The 21,415-nt window shown below is 43.4% G+C and overlaps 1 protein-coding gene across 1 annotated transcript in view; it reads left to right on the top strand.

The window, feature by feature from the left end:
- LOC148024345 ((DL)-glycerol-3-phosphatase 2-like) overlaps nt 1–21,415 on the top strand; it is a 28,296-nt gene that overhangs the window by 407 nt on the left and 6,474 nt on the right. The window lies entirely within an intron of this gene.

Raw genomic sequence — 21,415 nt, forward strand, 5'->3', positions numbered from 1 at the left:
ACGGTTCACTGGTCTTACAAGCCTCATTAGCTTGTTGGTTGCAATTGCCGTGCAGTCATTAAAGGAGGGTGATAGGATAGAGCACAACCATTCTTAGAACTCTCTTTCATCCTTTTTCTTTCTCTATGCAGAAGAATCTACAAGATAGACGTGTGAAAGCTCTCTCTTATTCAATCCTTTTCAATTTTTTGACTTGTGCATTTTGATAGAACCTAAGCTTCTCGTGAAATATCTAGCCCACAAAATGTTCCTACAAGCTATGGCCAATCCTTGCTATAGAAGGTGTTAGTTCAAACTCTTATTTTTCTGGAAACCTAATACATTGAGAAGGTTGCTCATGTTGTTAGTACACATGTGGTATGTTGTTTGTTCCATGTACATGTCCTACTTGTGAGCCTTAGTTTGAGTCAAATGAGGATTTTAGAGCTCTGTCGTTGTCTTAGTCTATCAAGTCATCTTGTGTATCAATCTATTTCTTTTCAAGCACATTAGATGGAGATTAGAGTCAAGTCTCCATTTCGTCAACAATAGGTTGAACATGGACATCTGATACCATGTCAAAAGTTAGTGTAGTGGTGGAAGCGGAAGCTACTATAATAGATTGCACAACACAAGAGAAATTCACAAGAAATGTGTCCAATGCAGAAGAAATGGACACTAAAATTCCAGAGCTTCCATGTCTCTATCAGACTTTGACAAGAGCTCACATCTAAGAGACGATAGACAGACAACCCTAAATAGGCAGGCTAATAGCTCCTCTCAGATCTTGGGAGTGTCTAAAGATCCAATAATATCATGTGATGAAGCATTCAAGCCTTGGGTAAAGGCTTCGTAAAGAGATCCGTTGCATTGTCCCTCGTGGGATTGTAAACCACCGATAACTTGGAATCCACAATCCGCTTGTGAACATGATGGTACTAAACCTTGATGTGTTTTGTATGAGCATGAAACACAAGGTTCTTAGCCAGGGCACTTTGGTTATCACGCATAGTTGAGTGGGTCTTGTCTCGGAAAAACCAATCTCTACCAACATATGATTGTCAGAAGTGGAGCAACAATGAAAGTGTAAACATCTGTTGTATAAATTATTGAAACACAAGACAAAAGAGAAAGGGAAAGAAAGAACACTGAAGAACACAATATAGATGAGAACTCAGATATATGCTCAGGAAACGGAATCCATATATCCAACACGAGACAGTCGCATACAATAGTGAGTTATTGGATGGGTGGGCACCGACACTGGCTCCTCTCTCCATGGAGTCTCCATATGTGTGATGGTAGATGAGTGACTGAGTGAGGTCGAGGAGCTTGAATATATAGGACAAAAATATGTCCTCAATATGATCATGTCGGCGAGCATTTAATGCTGGTCAGCCAACAATAAATGCTAAAGATCAAAATGAAGATCATAAAAAATGCCTAAAATATCCTAAATAATGTGCCTAGCCTTTGCATGCATAAACTTACACACGAGCTGACATATCTACTAACATCCTCTCTCAGATCATGGGTGATCTGATGCAATAAATACAATGGTACAATGAGAATGACTCATAAACCATACAACATAGAACTACCAAGTAGAACAATGGATACCCAAGTAGTGGGTGATCAAGCCATCACCAAGGTGCCTTAGAGAGAACCTGATGTCAATGCCAAACATACCAGCTCTTGAAAATAGAGAAGATCATAGGATATCTCTGTGTTTGTGCCAATGTCTCTCAGTAGCATATATGACCATCCTGTCAAAAAATGCCTATGGAACATACGTGACATGGATTCCTTGCCTTTGGCTAGACTGTCAAAGTGTCCCCTCATGTGAGCTCAAGACTAGGAGCCAAGCCCGCTCTCTGTCAAATAAACAGCTCATCATGAACCTGGATGTCAATCCTAGCTCCAGTTGAACTTGCAAGACTTCAATCAATGCATCAAAGAAGTCCCTATTTGGATCTTGTGCATCTGTATAGATGTATAGATGAGGTGTATCTACCCCATCTCACCACTCTCTCACACTCTCTCTCTGGCATTGGAGAGTCGCGAGGGATACTATCATCACCACCACTAGAAAGCAATTGAGGAAGAGGCCATCGATCTCTTCCCGTGATTCGAAGAAGCTTATCCTTTCCACGCCTTGGACTTCTCCTTGGCCGAAGGATTGGAGTCTGAGTCCAAGGTAGATGATGACTCGTCGGAGGAGTCCACATCTCGTGTCATCATCTTCTTCTTCTTCTTCTTCTTGGAAGCCGCTAACTCTTTGTAGTCCTTTCGTAAATGACCTTTCTTTCCAAAGTGGTAACACTGGGTCTTCGACTTCTTCTTCTTCGAACCCCTCTTTGAAGTTGCAAGAGCCTCACTAGAACCTGAAGAAAGCCTCCCCTATAACCGCAATGATGCCCCATGCTCAAGCAACATCGAGGTACTATGTGTAAAACTAACAAGAGTTGATGATGTCTGTGCCCTCAAAGCAATCGCCACTCCATTGAACACCGGAGGGAGTTTGGAGAGTATGAGACCGATAAGATGAGCCTCTAGAAAAGCAGACTGCATTTGTTAAAGCTGGTCTTGGATTTGGGTCACACGAAGTAGAAAATACTTGATAGTATCTTTGACCTCAAACGGAAGTTGTTGGAGCTGGCCATAAAGACTAATGGCCCTCATGGTGGAAGATGCCACATACATCGGTTGCAACTTCGTTCATACTTCAGAAGATGTTCTACACGAGGTAATTCTCGGTAAGACTTCTTTGGAAATACATCGAAGTAAGGCCGAGTAAGCACGTGCATCGTCCGAATCCCATGTAAGCATTGCTTCCTCATGGTTGTTTGTATCAAAATCAGGTGTAATAGGAGAATGCCGCTGATGACGTTCAATAGCTTTGCAAACCACATACCATAACCACTTTTGTATAAACCAAGCCTTCATCACAGCACTCCATGTAAGATAATTAGGTCCATCAGTGGACGTGCACGGAGGAGCCATCTGTAGAGGATTTAGAAGAGAAGTAGAGAAAAGAAGGTATTTGGAGAGGAAACACAGCCAAACCCCAAGCATAGACTGCAGAAAATGAGAGTGCACATGCATTATTCACCAAAATCTGACCAAAACAAGAAGAAATATGTACCGAAAAGTTAAAAAGTCAGCTAGAAACTACCTAAAACAGGAAAAACGGCCTGATAATGCAGTCGCCCAGCAAGGAGGAGATGCAGAAACACCAAAATGCAGGTTGGAACTGGCATGCAGGAAGTAGAGAGGATGACGCAGGTTGTACAGATGTTGAGGTCAGCAAAAACGCAAGAAAAATAGGTCCGCTAGTTGGAGCAGCAGTTGCCTGATGAGCAATGGCTAGAATAGGCGTGAAATTAGCAAAGAAAACACAGTAGGAGCATAGAATTGAAATCTGATACCATGTCAGAAGTGGAGCAGCAATGGAAGCGTAAACATCAGCTATAATAAATTGTTGAAACACAAGACAAAAGAGAAAGGGAAAGAAAGAACACTGAAGAACACAATACAAATGAGAGCTCAGATGTATGCTCGGGAAATGGAATCCATATATCCAGCATGAGATAGTTGCATACAATAGTGAGTCACTGGCTATGTGGGCAGTGGCACTGGCTCCTCTCTCCACGGAGTCTCCACACGTGTGATGGCAGATGAGTGACTGAGTGATGAGGAGTTTGAATACATAGGACAAAAATATGTCCTCAATATGATCAAGTCGGCCAGCATTTAATGCTGGTTGACTAGCAATAAATGCTAAGTACCAAAATGAAGACCATAAAAATACGTAAAATATCCTAAATAATGTGCATGCATAGACTTACACATGAGCTGACATATTTGCTAACAATGATGGAGCCACAATGCCTCCATAGTAGTCAAACAAAGGGCGTGGTACTTTGCCTTTGTAGAAGAAAGTGCCATAGTAGGTTGTTTCTTACTGCTCCATGAGATAGCTCCCGATCCAAGGGGAGAGCAAAACCTGCAATGGATCGTCTCAAATCCACATCACGTGCCCGATTAGAGTAACTCCATCAAGAAAGAGTGGCCCCATCTCCATACATAATCCCATATGATCAAGTCTCTTGTAGATAGTGCAGAACACAAAGTAGCTTTCCAGGAGCTTAAGTAGAAGTCCTCATGAAAGTGTGATAGTACACAATGGAAAGGAAACATGAACACAAAGACAAAGGAACAAAGAGAGATTGCATGAACAGAAGAAAGAAAACTGCACTGAACAAGGAACAAATATTGAATACAATAGGATTGATCAGTCCTTGCATGCAGCCCATAGCGTCAATGAGGGCACCAGATTAAGTTGATGATGGCATCAGTGGAGATGGAGGAAGATGATGGAGTTAGAGTGTGTATCTATCGAGGAAAAAAGTAGATAATCTACCAACTGAGTGGGGAAGGCTATCAATAGCCAAATAACCTCAAAACTGGCCGATTAGCAATTTGGGCAAAAAAAGTGGCCGACTAGCATTTAATATTGGTAAAAATGCTAGATGTGCTAAAAAAACTCTCAGAAATAGTAGACAATCTTTGGCAGATGAGATTGTTGTATGCAAAAATTACTTGGAAAATGCACATAAAATCCTGACTGGACAAGAAAATGCACTGAAAAGCAATAAACAGACTGCTCTAGAATGAGCTACCTCCTTCAAAACAAGTGACAGATAGGTCAGAGTTCCTAAAGTCCTTGTCTTACTTAGACTAAGGCTCATAGGCAGGAGATGACAAGGCACGATAATCATGACTTCTAACACCCCCTCTCAGATCATAGATGTGGCGGAAGGCCAAGGGAGAAACATATCTTGGGATGGCAAGAGAATTGCCAATGTCGATGAAGTTCGTCAATGAAGACTGCCGATGAAGAAGCTCCTCACAATCTTGGGGAAACCCCCTCTCATACACGAGGGGCTAGGAAACCCACAACTACATCATTGAGATCGTTCCCCTTTGAAAGGGTTGGAGGGTACGAGGGAACCATTGGAGAAGGTAAGGGATGGGAAGGAACGTGTGGAAAAGATGGTGCACAAGCGGAAATGGGTGTAGCAATAGACAATTGCCTCGAAGGACCTTGCATAAGAGAAGGGAAATGGAGCCTATTAAGCTCGCTCTCCTACCAATCTGTAGCGATAATAGCCCCTACAGAAGAATCCTCAGTACAAACGACCTGCTCGATGAAGAAAACCCGAGTACCAAGCCTAGTAAGGCTATAAACTCAGAGGAGTGGAAAGCCCAAGTCCAGAAGCTCAATGTGCGATTGGAAAACAAAGGCAAAGTGCTAACACCACTAATAGACATCGATACAATGTCACCAATAGTGACTAAACCCTCAGAAGGGCATAGATCCTGCAACAAATCACCTTGTGGAGTTGTATGACTAGAAGCTCCACTATCAACTAGCCAAGGCCACTTAGAAGATGAGGCAACCACTGAAGAACGCTCCTTTAACTCAACAATATGAACATTGAATAATGGGTAACCGTTGGAATAGAGGTAGAAGACTTGGATGTTTTAGCTCCATCTTTTGCTCCCAAAGAAAGGAGGGGGTACTTCTTCCAACATTTCTCCTTTGGATTTGTCCCCTTCCCATAGTCTAGGCATTTAGGCTTCTCCGAGTCGGAGTTAGAGCCTGTAGAACTCTCTTGTTCTTTAGCCTTTGACTTCCTTTTCTTCTTCTTCCTCCTCCCAAACTTGCAACAAAAGCTATTTTGGAGGTGGATCCACTGGCAACCTCTTTTGTGCGCTTGTCATATTCCAAAACAAGCGGAGCAAGCTTCTCGCATAGAAGCTCACAGGTCCTCAATGTAAGAAGGCTGATGTAGAAGACATAAAATCGGAGATGGCAGTTGAGTTGAAAGAATCATGGCCGTATCCTTTGAAGAGATCATCTTGCCAAGAGATGCAAGCTCATCCCTAATATCCTTCAACCTGTTGATATAATCCTTCATGGAAGGAGAATCATCAACAATGAGCATATGTAACTCCTTCTCGAGAGTAATTCGGTGGCAAATGTCTTTTGATGGTATAAAGAAGCAAGCTTTGTCCACACTTCCATTGCTTTTTGCAACTTGTGCACATGCACTAGGAAAGAATCTTGTAAGCTCATAGAGGAAAGATCGGGCTTTAGAGTTGAGCCGACCCCATAAGGTTGCACGATTCATCGATGATCTAACGGTGGGATCCTCCACTAGACATGGAATAGGGTGGGTAACAAACTCCCAAAGATCGAAGATATCAGGGTACACTCCACCTTACACGACCAAAGCGAGTAGTTGAACCATCAAGCCCGTGTTCTTTGGGAAAAGGAGTATGGGCACATATATAGAGGGTGCCATGGATGGCATTATGAGGCTAGTAGAACGGGCCTTTTGTGAAACATGGAGAGAACGGGGAGGAGAGGGCTCTTGAACAAACGGGCTAGATGACATCCATTCTTCACGATCCGTGCAATAGTCTTCGTGATAATTGAAACCGGCCTGTTCACTAGAAAGGGCGGTAGTGTACAACCAAAATACATAAATGCTTTCACCCAATTTACAGTCGTCCACTTCACCTGAACTTAAAGACACAGAATCAAGAAGAAAAACAGGAAGCTAGAATGCTTCTGTTGCAACACAGACACCTTGTTGGCCCCTAAGTTAGGCGCCCCTTGCAGTATTTCTTTATTTTTAAAAAGAGAGGGAGTACAATGGGCTGTCTTTCACCTATTCTGGGTGAAATTTGGCAGCATAACAGTACAATTACTGACCCAAAACAAGCCGACCAGGAGGGGAAACTCTGCCCAAGTCTGAATCTTCTGGTTGGAGTGCAGAATTGATCATTTCAGCCTGCTGTATTTACTGGTTCAGACCTGTTCTGAAACCTGTTTACAACTCTTACTGTTCCCTGTTCTATTTAGCCCACTGTAATTACTGGTTCAGACCTGTTCTAACACCTGTTTTCAGCTCATATTGTTCCCTGCACTGTCCTGCATCATCTGTGCCAAGTGCCCCTTAACTCTGACATCAATTGGGCTCTGAATTACCCTCGGAACAGACCAAAATCTGTACTGATTTAGTGCAGATTCAGACACTTGCTTGGTGAGGTTACCACCCTCACCTATTCCTGCTTGTGGGCAGCAAACAACTGCTCCTGTTCCTGGAGAAAAGAGGCTCTTGCCTCATGCAAAAACAGCATATTCTACACAGCTGTACCTGAATCAGAAGAAAGGCCCTTGATTCTGCAGCATAACCATTCTGTCAGGGAGAGAGAGAGAGAGTGGAAAGCAAGCTCAACCCTCTGTGCATCATAGTCAAGGAAGGTAGGCAAGCTCTCAATCCTTCTTCATCAGCAACTGTCCTTCTCAAATGAGCCCCTCTAAGCCAAAAAACTGCACGCCAGCCCTCTTTAAAGAGGTAAGTGCACACATTTGTGCCAAGTGGCAGCACTGTAAGATATTTCCCGTTCCAGCCTTCCGGTCTAATATTCTCCATCCTCGGTACAGAATTTGACCTCGGCACAGACCAGAAGATTGATCCTTGTGCAAAAATGAAGATAATGACGCGAACAGATTCTGAGGTCCAAAAATAGTAACTTCCTAAATTTTAGGAGTTGCTTCCATTGCATCCCCACTAGTCTTCTGACCATCTTTGCAGACTATGGCTACATCCAAATTTACAATATAGCTCAACTGAAAGTGAATTTCCACTGATGACCCCACATGGACTAATCTCTTGAAGATTTGTCCATCTTCACTTTGAACTAGTCTCTTCCAGGCTAGTTCTTCAACACACTTATCCATATACACTTTCACAAGTCTCTTCCAGGCTTGTCAATCTACAGTGCCATCAGTCTCTTCCAGACTTGTACTGGACCTTAACTGTCCAGTCTTGACTCTGTAAAGATGGTGATAGGATCGAAATGCAGCTGAGAGTGCAGTAGACAGTGTGAGAGTGAGAGAGACAGAGTGAAGCACGACACCCAATCCAATAGACTGAAAGAGTGTAACAAGAAAGTACAAAGTACAACCCTTAAATCTTAGGGTTGTAGGGGGTATTCACACCCGACACACACTAAGTGCCCATAAGTGTGTAACTTAAGCACATAAGCACATACGACAATAAGACTACAAGTCTGGGGGAAAAAACCTCTCCTACCGAGAGTAAAAAGTGCCCCAGTGTCCTAATGATCACCGACACTCCCATATGAGCATAGGCGTAAGTGAGGCGTGAGTCAAATACCCAACAAACCCCCCTGGAGTGAAGAGTGATTAAGAGTACAAGGATCATCCGCCACCAAAGGATATCAAATTTAAAGCATCGCGAAATGCTTCAAATTTGTCACGAGGAAGAGCTTTGGTGAAGATGTCTGCCACAGTACTGGTGGTAGGACAATAGACAAGGCTGATATCACCTGCATATAGCCTCTCTCTGACAAAGTGATAATGGATTTCAATGCGTTTCGTGTGGGCATGAAACACTGGGTTCCGTGCCACTGCAATGGCACTCTGACTGTCAGTGAACAAAGGAGTAGGCTCCGTAACAGATACATCCAGATCAGCTAGCAAGCGTCTAGGCCATACGCATTCAACTGTGGTAGTGAAAGCTGCCTTGTATTCAGCTTCACATGACGATGTGGCAACAGTGGATTGTTTCTTGCTAAGCCAAGAAATGCAAGAAGAGCCAAGAAAGAAACAATTGGCACTAGTGGAGTGACGTGTATCATAATCACCAGCCCAATCAGAATCACTATAAGCATGTAACTGCAGTGGTCCCCCCTTGGCATAAAGCAACCCAAGAGATCGAGTACCCTGCAAGTAACGGAAAACACGCTTGACAGCTTGCCAATGTGACATACGTGGCTGATGCATATACCTGCTCAAAGCTGAAACTGCAAACTGTATGTCCGGCCTAGTGTTGCATAGGTAGATAAGACATCCAACTGCAGGAGCATATGTATGTATATCAAACAAATCACTGTCATCATGTAATGACAGTTTCAGTCCAGGTTCCATGGGGGTACAAACTGGCTTGCAATCCTGTAAGCCAAACTTCTTAAGAAGCTGCCCAATATACCTTGACTGTGATAGCCCAATACCTTGAGCATCATGTATGAACTGGATGCCCAAGTAGTAATGCAAAACTCCCAAGTCAGACATGTCAAAAGTTTGCTGCAAATTTTGTTTGAATGCTGAAATCTGATCAGCATGTGTTCCAGTGAGCAAAAGGTCATCAACATAAAGACATATAATCAGCATAGATCCCCCTTCTTTACATACATAAAGGGTAGACTCAGATGAGCTGTTTAGAAACCCCTGACCAAGCAAGAAAGCATCTATTTCTGCATACCAAGCTCTAGGAGCTTGTTTCAAATCATATAGTGCCTTTTTGAGCTTGCATACCAAATGTTCTGAGCCTTCAACTGCAAAACCAATGGGCTGCTGTACATAAACTTCCTCCTGAAGTTCCCCATGTAAAAATGCAGTCTTGATATCCAGCTGATGCACTGTCCAACCATAATGTGCAGCCAAAGCAATCATAGACCTGATGGTCGTCATACGGGAAGTAGGAGCAAATGTCTCCTCATAGTCAATGCCCTTTTTTTGTGCGTAGCCTTTAGCTACAAGCCGTGCCTTGTATTTATCAATGGATCCATCTGCTTTCCTTTTCAATTTGTAGACCCATTTCGTTCCAATGGCTTTCTTTCCAAATGGCAAAGACACCAAATCCCAAGTTTGATTCTTAGTAATAGAATCTAATTCAGCTTGCATTGCTGCCATCCAATGCACACTGTGTTGTGCATCCTCAAAACTTTCAGGCTCTTCATTATCAAAAGTACTTGCTGCCATGACAAGCTCCATGGTATGTGCTGAATCATGCAAACGAGTTTGCCTTCTAGTCCGACCAGCCATGGGTGCATCCAAAGGACTATCTTGCATAGTCTGCAAATACCATCTAGGTAACTGTCTAGCTTCCTGACTGTGTGCAAGCTCTTGCTGAATTTCAGTTTCAGCATTATGCTGAATATTCCGATCAGCCAATGGCTGAATTTCTGCACTTTCCATAGGAGCAGCTGGCTGAACATTAGGTTCATTTTCTGAAGCTCCAGCTGAATCACCAAAAGTAATGGGCAGCAGCCCTTCAAAAACATCACGGGCAGCCTGATATGTGTCCAAACCAGCCAAGGATAATTCTGATTTTTTTATCAAAAACAACATCCCTGCTGACAAAAACCTTCTTTGTAACGGGATCATAGAGTCTGTAGCCTTTGCTCTCATTGCTATATCCCATAAAAATGCACTTAACAGCCTTGTTGTCCAACTTTTTTCTAAGTACCTGTGGAATATGGGCATAGGCAAGACACCCAAAGGTACGGAAGTGGCCAACAGAAGGTTTACGACTGTTCCAAGCCTCAAAAGGTGTGATGGTCTTCAAGGCTTTGGTAGGGCATCTGTTCAAAATATGGCAAGCACACATGACTGCTTCCATTAAAAAACTATGAGGCAAGCTCTTTGCCTTCAGCATACATCTGGCCATCTCCATGAGTGACTGATTCTTCCTCTTTGCTACCCCATTCTGCTGTGGAGTATAGGCAGTAGTGTACTGATGGACTATGCCTTTCTGCTTCAAAAAGGAATTCAGCATAGAGGACATGTATTCCCCCCCTCGATCCGAACGGAGAGTCTTAATTTTGCATCCAGATTGATTTTCAACAAGTGCACTGAAAGCCAAAAATGCATCATATACTTTTGACTTCTTTTCCAAATAGTAGACCCAGCAAAAACGTGTAAAGTCATCAATGAATGTCACAAAATAGTAACAACCGCCCAATGACATTGTTTGCATAGGCCCACAAACATCTGAATGCACCAACTGCAATCTGGTTGTTGCTCTGAAAGCAACATCACGGGGAAATGAGAAACGATGCATTTTCCCCAAAATGCATCCCTCGCATAAGTGCTTAGGAGGTCTCTCCAAGAGAGGTAAGCCATCCAGCGTCTGAGTACGCTGCAAAAGCATCAAGCTGCCAAAGTTTACATGTCCCAAACGAGCATGCCATAACTCCGCCTGTATCATAGCAGGAGTAAGAGTGGATGCCAAGTATGCCGACTGATCTACTGAAAGAGCATCCAGCTCATATAAACCATGACACAAAGATCCTGTCAAGACCAGAGTCATGCCTTCTTTATCTCTAACCATGCAACGGTCATCATCAAATGTGACCTGCAAACCACAATGTGCCAAAAAAGAAATAGAAAGCAAATTCTTCTTGATTCCAGGCACAAACAAAGCATCCTGTAGGCGGAGAATAGAGCCATCAATGGCTGTGAGCTGAATCTCCCCAATACCACGAACAGGGTATGATGCATTATTGGCACACTGTACAGATTTCCCAACGGGACGTGCACTAACTGAAGCAAACAGATCTCTGCGAGATGTAATATGTCTAGAAGCACCACTGTCAAAGAACCAAGTGTCAGCATCCTCTGTAGCGCTAAGTGCTCTATCGGCCCAAGAGATGTCATAACTGCAAGTGTAAAAACAATAGTCCCTGTCCACAACATAGGACGCGGACTCACTAGCAGTGGAAGGAGTAGTAGAAACAGGCATTCCTGACTCCTTCTTCTCTTTGGCAATGCGCTTCCTGCACTCAGTGATTTAGTGGCCTGGCTTCTTACAATAATGACATTTTCCTTTTTTAGCTTGCGTCCCCCCTTGTGTCTGATTCTGTGATGTGCCCGAAGTGCTAGAACTTTGTGGAGCATTTTTCACCTTGTTGTTTTTGCCTTTCTGTCTTGCCACAAAAGCCTGCTCAGAGACTATAGCATCCACACCACTATTTTTCCTTGTTTGCTCCTCCTCTAGAAGCAAACTAACTAGCTGAATAAAAGTGAGTGGGTGCTCGGCAATCCTCATGGTGAGGTTCAATGCAGTATGAAAAGACAAGTACGAAGGAGGTAAGGAATTCAAGGTGGTGGATATCAGTTGTGCATCCGAAAAGTACTCATCTACATTCATGAGCTGCTCCCTCAAGTCTTGAATCTTATTCAAGTGATCCTGCATAGAATCACCCTCATTCATCTTCAAAGTTTCTAACTTTTTCTTCAAGAAAGAGATCCGAGTCTCATTCTTTCCTGCAAACATATGCTCCAAAGTCAGCCATGCATTTCGTGAAGAAGATGCTGAATGAATGTGAGGGATGATGGAGCGCTGAACTGCCAAAGTAATCAACGACAAGGCTTGTGCATCACGTGTATCCCAAGCTTTTTGAGCTGCAGTTCTTGGAGGAAGTGGCTGAGGTGGAGCGGATTGAGGTCCCCGTTGTCCACGTGCCCCTTGAGGAGGAGGAGTAACGGGAGCTACAACTCCCGGTCGAGTTTCCTCTCCACTGACATAATCCCATAAATTCTTGGCCACTAATACATTCTTCATCATGAATGACCATAGCGAATAATTGTTTCCGTCCAATCTGTCTTCCTTGGATACATACGTAAATACATCACCTCCCTGATTTGCCATGATGACAAATTGACAAATTTCCAAAGACAAATGAGCAATGTCAAAGCAGTAAGGACTGGAAATCTGCAAATTTCCAGAAATCGCAGCAAGCACACTTCTGCAATTAATGTGCAAGGGCGTACTCTGTCAAAAACTGTCTTTAATGCACGCTTCCCAAGGTGCAAATAGTGCTCAACAACATTGTAATATCAAAATCCCCAAAATTTTTGCCTCAAATGTGTTCAAAACAGTCTTTTTGTGACTGTAACTGCAGTTTATATACAACTGTCCTCAAAATACATAAAAGCCCCAAAATTTCTGATGAATGTGCCCAGAAAATTGCATCAAATTTGTTCCACACTTGTATCCTGTATGCTGTGCTTGCTGCGTATGAACCTCCTCTGCCAGAAATTTATTCTGGAATAAAGGGATAATTTTTTTTTTTGTTAAACCTGACGTGGTTAGGGCGGACGCTAGTCAGGTCGCTGGCAGACGGAGCAGTCGGGCGGGTAGCTGACGTGACTGGGCAAACGGTCAAATCGCACGCAAACGACTTGGCGTTGCAATGTCGACGATGCGACCATGCGTGAGGGACCAGACCACCAGGGACTTGTCGTGGGAGGTGGACACGATTATGTCGGAGTTGATGATGGGGCAGGCGATGGAGGTGACCCAGTCGCTGTGGCCCTTGAGGGTGGCTTTGAGCTGACGAACAGGCCGGTGGAGGTGTCGAGTAGGACGGGTGGACCTGACGAACAGGAGCTGTCGAGCAGGACGGGTGGACTTGACGAACAGGAGTAGGTAGACGAGCTGCAGGTCGATCTTGACGAGGATGAGGCGCCGCTTGGACAGGTGGCGTACGCAGGTACAGATGGTGCCTTCAGCTACTGGCGAGAGCTGTAGAACTGACGGGGGCTGCAGACAGTGGGGGTTACAGTCTGCAGACTGCAGATTGCTCTGATACCAAATGTAAAGATGGTGATAGGATCGAAATGCAGCTGAGAGTGCAGTAGACAGTGTGAGAGTGAGAGAGACAGAGTGAAGCACGACACCCAATCCAATAGACTGAAAGAGTGTAACAAGAAAGTACAAAGTATAACCCTTAAACCTTAGGGTTGTAGGGGGTGTTCACACCCGACACACACTAAGTGCCCATAAGTGTGTAACATAAGCACATAAGCACATACAACAATATGACTAAGTCTGGGGGAAAAAACCTCTCCTACCGAGAGTAAAAAGTGCCCCAGTGTCCTAATGATCACCGACACTCCCATATGAGCGTAGGCGTAAGTGAGGCGTGAGTCAAATACCCAACAAACTCACTAGACATTCCTGTCCGATTCACATACTGGCCATGCAACTCAGGCGTTTAGATTTCAAGAGGGATCCTTCCAAAAAGAAAAACCAAATAAAATATGTAATAAAGAAATCAACAAAAAGGTAATAGTTGTCACAGTCTTGTGACAATAATCTTGCCGTCCGTCGAAGGATTGTTGAGAAGGCTCCTCATTTGTATCATCAAAGCCACGAAACTAGTTGTAAGACATCTTCGATATCCTGCAAAAGAATCGCCTATAGAAACTACGTTTGGACTAGATAGGCCCTCGCATAGTGGAAAATGGCTACAGGATCATAAAGGATTCGATGTAGATGGTCCGCATGGAGGAAAATAATTGTCCCTTGCACTCAAAAGGCTGTGTTTGCTGAAAATGATGATGCAGCAACCTGCCACCTACTGTTCTGGTCAGTTGCATGCTCCTCCAAAGTTTGCGTTTGCTGATGCAGACAATAAAATGTAGGAAAGAGGGGAGGAAACAGGCCGCCTGCCGGAGAACTGGCTGTGTGGCAGCAAAACGCAGATTGGTGAGCTGTGTGGGGCAGTTTGGGATGGTCGCCTACACTTTGGAGTGGTCCCCTCAGCAATAGTAGTGCTGTAGCTCCATGTTAGAAGTGGATGTAGTGATGGAAGTGTGTGGAAAACTGCTGTAATAGATTGTTGAACACAAGAGACAAGGGAAAGAGAAAGGGAAACACTGCAACAGAAATGCTGTACTTGCAATAAACACAAATCTGCCCCACAGCTGGCCTTAAAAATAGGCCGCCTAGAACTGAAAAGAAGTCGCCCTCTATCTACACAACTTTTAGATGCAAACTCAAATGATAGAGGTGAGAGAATGCAGGTGGCAGCCAGAAACTGCAAATGCAGCATTCAGAGGAGAGAGAAAATCTTGGTGACAACAACCAACAAGTGGTGACAGCATTCAACTGTCCGCGACAGCACCCAATTGTAGGGGATAGTTCCACAGGCTTGGCGACAACAGCAAACGAGTGAAGAAGGCTGTAATCAGGCGCTAGATGGTAGCAAATGGGTAGTGGAAGCTCTGACCTCAATGTCCTCCGTGAACGGGGTGTGGGTAGTAGAGTTATGGCTCCTAAAACTTGCAAAAACGAGATTGAGGAATAGTGGTGGGTTCTATGCATATTTATAGAAAGTTTAAGGCACTGAAATTTGGGTTTTGCATGTGGGACACAATAACTCTCTAGGATCGCGTTTCTTTTTAAAATATAAGGTTTTCTTCATTGATTAAGCATGTTTTGGGGTTGTTTAAGTCAGGCTAATGCATTATATATATATATATATATATATATATATATATATATATATATATATATATATATATATATATATATATATATATATATATATATATATATAGGGCAAAGGTTATATGTCGGATGCCAATAATCTACCAAGACTACAGAGACGATGGTTATCTTACCAAGAGAGCCCAAGTGATCACCGCAGAGAGGCTAGGGCATAGAAACATGAAACGGGGAACGAGGACGGTGACGGGGACACTCAACTTAGGGAATGGGGATGTGGGAACAGGAACAACATTAAAAAATTCAAAATTATTAAAAAAAAATATTTCATTCATAATTCATGTGGAGTACTAAAGCTAAGATCTATAATCCACAATGAGAAATTAATATTTCAATCTATTCATGCGGTGCCGTGGGCAGAGTCAAGATAGATACGTGAGTGAGAGACAAGCAAGCTACTGGCAGCGTTGGGGGAAAACAGGTGCGTGATTCGGTAGGCGGTAAACTAGGGCAATCAGTTGGTCACTTTGTAAGTCAATTTTGTGCCACGTTGCGTTTCTTGTCACGTTTGCTGTTGTGTTCCCTGTCAAGAACGTGATAGGGAATGCCCCATCCAATAGGGACGCGATTTGGAACGGATTTCGGCATGCAAGGGGGACCGTTTTGACCGTTTCTTGTCACTATGGGCTAGGGCATCGGGCCAAGGGTGCTCCTTGGCTCTCCAAGGGCCTACCAAGTCCTGCAAAGGCGAATGGAATCAACAATGGACTTTTTGATTTTTTTAAAAAATTGTTTTTTTTAGGAATGTTGGTGTGATTTGTTCAAAAGACTTAGCATTAAGTGAGGGTTTTGAATTAGTTTTCGTTCTATTGAGTCATTGTGCCATGAAATATAGGAAAATAAGGATGGATAGTCCCACTACCTTTATACAGTAAGCAAAATAATCCCACACACTACTACGATAAGTGTCTAGAGATATACCTAAGTGTGTGTGCCCCAATCATATGGAGAGTATGTGGAGAGAGAGGCAAGATAGGTAAGCAAGCAAGACAAGCAAAGCTAGCATGCAAGTATAAAAAATAGTGCCTTCGGAGAATGCCATGTGCAATGCCACGATTATGGTGGATCCAGAGACCACTCCAAGGGTAATCAAAAAGGGATAAATGTGCACAGATGCATATTTACATGAAGAGAATGCTGATGCATGGGGTAATGCAAATATTCATGCTCACGCAAAATGCGATGCAACGGTGCCACTTTGATAGTGTCCTCGGAGGGGAATTGTTCACTTGTCAAAGCGTCCTTTTACAATGATGTCATCCTGACAGTGCGGATGAAGTTATAAATGTTCATAATATACAATACATAATAAATGAATGTGTGAAAGTAAAAAAGCTATAAACATCATCACTGTCACTATCAAGAGAAGGAAATTACTTCCTCTCAAACTAAAAGGAGAAATAAGAGGGAAGCACCCTCTCCCTGTCATTTGAAGAAGTAGAGGAGAGAGTATCCAAGCCGATCTGTGGTAGAAAATACTGTAGAACCGGCCAGTTGACTGCCTTAGTCAAAGTATCTGCAAAATTGCCACTTGATGGCCCAAACTCTAGGCGAATGGTGCCTAGCTTAACCTGCTCTTTGGTAAAATGGTAATGAACCACCACGTGCCGTGTCCTAGGGGAGATGATAAGATTGCCCACAAGGGCAATGGCACTCTGGTTGTTGCAGTAGACAACTATAGGCGACTCGTAAGGGAATTGAAGTGTAGTCAGGAAGTTTCTCAGATAGATGGCCTCCATAGTGCCATCGAAGAGAGCTCGATACTTTGGCTTGGGTGTGGAAGCCGCCACAGTCTCTTGTTTATGGCTAGCCCAAGAGATGGGTGCCGTGCCCAAGGTATAGAGGTAGCCTCCATGGGAATGCCGGGGGTGTCAGGATCTCCCGCCCCTTGTTAGAATCAATGTATCCTTGCAAGCATAAACCATGTCCATAAGTTAGTCCAAAATTATAGTTACGCCTTAAATATCTTAACACACGAAGACACGCAGTCCAATGAGACATTCTAGGTGTATTAAAATACTGACTAAGCAAACTAATTGAGAATGTAGGACCTGGTCTAGCATAAAATAACCAAAGTAATTTCCCTACAACAAAACGTTAGGTATGAGCATCAAAAGGCCGGACTCGAGGTATCCTTATGCAAATGGACAGTGGGATCTTGAGAATAGTCCACAAAAATCAAGAGATCTGCTCGAGAGGTGAGCTTTCCTATCTTGTCATCAGGAGTGTGTGTCATGAGGACATGTATTTTCGAAACCTCACTTAACATGTGGATTAATTTTTAATCACATGGTTAAGTAAATGTTGCACATGTAAGGTGTAATTTGGGTTAGAGTAAATTTATGAGCCTGGGACCCGAGGAAATCAAAGGATGTCAAAGGAAAAAGTTGCTATAAGTTATGCTGCACAGGTACTTGGTGGTATCTGGTGCCAGTCGTTGGCCTAGTTCATTCATTTGGCCATAAGTGTCCGTTGGTGACACTAGAGAAGTGGCGTTTAATGGTACCTAACGCCAATCTGATGGTCAAAGATGGCGCAGAGACACTCGGGAGTGGAAGATGCCTCGTCAATTTAATTATTGGCCAGTTAGATTATTATTTAGGGCGTCAAAATAATTATTAGATTAATTTTCAGTATTTAAAGACTGAAAATTAATATTTAATTATGGCTAATGCTGGAAAAACCATTTGGGAAGACTGCCACTTGTCAAAAATGCCCATGCAAGTCTGAAAAACGTCTTTAGAGGTTGGAGAGAGACATTTTTAGTATATTCAGCCGGCAAGAGAGAGGAAGGAGATGCTGTTGGGTTGATTTGCAGCCATTGGAGGACCTTCTGAGGTAGCCAAGGGCAAGAGAAGACCAATCAACAGTAGGTGACAGCATCTACAAGTTATTGAGATAGGGCAGCAGCAGTAAATGACTGATTTTCTTTAGTTCTTTGCATCTACAAGCTGTTGTGGCAGGGCAACAGTTACATTTGATTGATTTTCAATCATTCTTCGTGACAAAACTCTGAATTTTCTCTCTACAGCTTTCTCTCTCATCTCCCAGCCATTTCATACCCTTGCTCCGAAGATCTCAGTATTTGGACCCTTGGAGGCTAAGAAATTGCAAATTTCTTTGCTGTAAACCCTAATTTACAACAAAAAATTAGGGTTTAGCAGTAGCCTTGGAAAGTGTGCCAGAAATTGGAAGCTCCAAGACTTGGATTCAATAGGGCTGAAGGTGAATTTTAGCTAAATTCAAGTGCAGGACTAGCCAGCCATTGAATTTGGGGTATTTCCATCGTCTATGAAGTGGATGAAGGCCAATTAAGTGCTTGGATCAAGGGGCAAACTAGATTGAAGACTGGCTGGTCACTTTGGACAGCAAGGGGAGTTTGGATTGCGAAGGGGATCGAGAGAATCCCATTGTAAATCAGCTTCTTCTTCAATAAAGCTAAAGAAATACCGAAAGGGGTGCCAATTTTGGGGCCAATCGGGTGTGCATTGTACAAGATTAGTAGGTAAATTTGTATTTTCAGATTTGCATTACTCGTTTGCTAGTGTAATTAAGTTGTAATTAGGGATTTACCACCCATCCACTGAAGGAACACTGGTTTCAATGTGCATGTAAGCACGACTAATGAAAACTCTGAAGTGAGAAATAACAGACTGAGAGTAAAAAATGCCTCATATAGAGTCTTTTTAGGGACCTCCGCAGTCGGGCATAAGTTGAGGATGTACACTGAAGTATTAATAGCCTCGATCCAAAGGCACTCAAGGAGCTCTTTTGCGAATAGCATAGAGCGTGCCATGTTTGGGACAGTCTAGTTCCTACGCTCTACGACTCCATTCTGCGTAGGGGAGTTGGTATAGTTAAGTTGGCGTGCAATGCCCTGCTCCTATAGAAACTCAGAAAACTTGTGGGAGGTAAAATCACCACTAGAATCACTTCTCATAGTATCCACATGACGAGTGGTCTGGTTGTGAACTAGTAACACCCAAGCACTTAAATAAGTAAAGGTATTGGACTTGTGCTTGAGGAAGTACACCCACATGCATCTAGAGAAATCATCCACTATAAAAAAGAAGTATAGTGTGCCATTTAAGGCAACAATGGATGTGGGATCACAAAGATCTACATGAATGAGCCTAAGGGGTTTCGCAGCACCAGTGATTGGCTGCTGAGGAAAGGGTGTATGATGTTGCTTACCTTGTTGACATGCTTTACAGACCTCTTGAGATAGTTTTGGGCGTGGAAGGCCCTCAACCATCCCTTGACGCGACAACACATAACGAGAGTCCTAGCCAAGATGTCCTAAGCGAAAGTGCCAAAGACTCTTAGAGTTTGTGGGCTCCCCTGTAGTGGCCAAATCTTGGAAGCGATGGAACTTTGAATCATCGACAATCGGCTTGGTAAGAAAGTGGGTCATGTGGTAAAGGCCATTAGGTTGCGCCTTGTTGCGAGCAATCCCTAAACTAGTCTGAGAGTCTAGGACCTCGACTGTGGTCATAGTGAAGAAAACAACTCGCCCCAACTGGCAAAGCTGTTGAACCAAGAACTTGTTATACGGAACATGATAGACGTCATCCAACAAAGCGAGATTTGGACCCAGGTCAGTGGGAAAACAGACACAACCCTGGTTCTGAATCGTGACTTAAGGAGTTATTCCCTACATGGACACTCGTGGCTGCAGGGGCTTGGGAAATAAAAATGTCCACTCCAGGAGTCATGTGATGGATAGCTTCACTGTCCACAAGCCAAATAGGTACTGATGTGCTCGACTGTGATGAGTGGGTCTATGTACGCATCTCATTAGGAGGCAACTTGCAGATGTGAACGAGACTCACATATGATGTCTCTAAGGAGACGATGTGGGCCTTTGCAAACCAATCAGACAAACCCTCTGGAGTTGAGTAGTTCGTCGACTATGATGATGGACCGATGGCAGTGTGGGTCTGGCCTCGCCAATGTCCTTACTGAGGGCTGCCACCGCCTTGTTTCCCTTGTTGAGGGTTACCTTCACGTGCATTTTTTAGTATGGAGACCTTCTCCTTGCATGGTGTTGTCATCTCCAGCTTGACATCAACATCCTAGCCTCTTGCGACAGTCTACATCACCGAGTGTCAGTGATTTCATCACTCGTCTATCACAGGGGCTGTTGGGACCTGCGTTTTTTGCAGCCTGGCTCATCCTCTATCATTTGGCGTCATCATTATGCACTTGCTGTTAGCATTTGGCTGCTCTCTCTACGTTTGACAGCTGCAACACTTTGGGATTTACATTTTGCTGCCTAGGTCACTCCCCGGTATTAGAGGACTGCATTTTGCTCTCTTCAATGTGCAGATTTTCCATAGGTGCTGCCACCTAATTCAGACAAGACAGTGCAGTTATCTTCTGAGCTTTGGCTCTACTACATCAGCTTATCTTCTCATAGCATGATTCAGTGCATCATCACGGTGTTCTTATTGTGTTTTTGAGTTCCTCTTCTCTCTTAGTGTTTGCCGTACACATAGTGTTACTCCGTGCAAACCCTACTGTCTCTCTGCACTATCGCTTATTTTGACATGGTATTAGAGCATATTTGTTATTTTTGACATGGTATCTGAGCACAGGAGCTCAGTGAGCTAAAGACCCTGTTCATTAGAGAGGGCAATAACAAGTTGCGGGTTCGGCATTATCTACTGATTTTCCCCTATGCAGTTGGATTGTTCCTTCTCTCACCTGTGTTCTTTTTCATTCTCCTCTTCGTGTTCGCTTTCCTTTCTGTTGCACACTCTCATAAATAGAAATTCTGTGCTTTTTTAAATAGATTTTTGTATATTTGATGCTTTTTCTTAAAACTTGATAGAACAAAAGATTTCGGCAACACCTTGTTAGCAGTTTAGTCAGCTCATGAGCGAGTCTAGGTATGTACAGTTGTGGGCTAGGCATTGTAGATTTTTCAAGTGTTTTTTATTGTAATTTTTATAATGATTTTGGCCACTTATTGCTGGCCGATTGGTGCATGATGCTGGCTGACCTGATCTTTTTATGGCATTATTTTATGCACTAGGAATCTGCACACTTGCAGATTCCTAGTGCATATACATGACAGTCTCTTGTTTGGTATATGGATTCCATTTCCCGAGCATATCTCTGAGTTCCTCCTTTGCAGTGTTCTTTTGTTTTCTCTTTTATCTTGTGCTGTGCAGTCTATTACAGCAATCTTCTATGCTTCCATCTCTGGACCCACTTCTGATACACCCATGTCCACGCTCACAGACACCTGCACATGC

This window comes from Lygodium microphyllum, chromosome 15 (genome assembly GCF_053477565.2).
Source record: "Lygodium microphyllum isolate KBCC chromosome 15, Lygodium_microphyllum_v1.1.10, whole genome shotgun sequence".
Classification (NCBI taxonomy): Eukaryota; Viridiplantae; Streptophyta; class Polypodiopsida; order Schizaeales; family Lygodiaceae; genus Lygodium; species Lygodium microphyllum.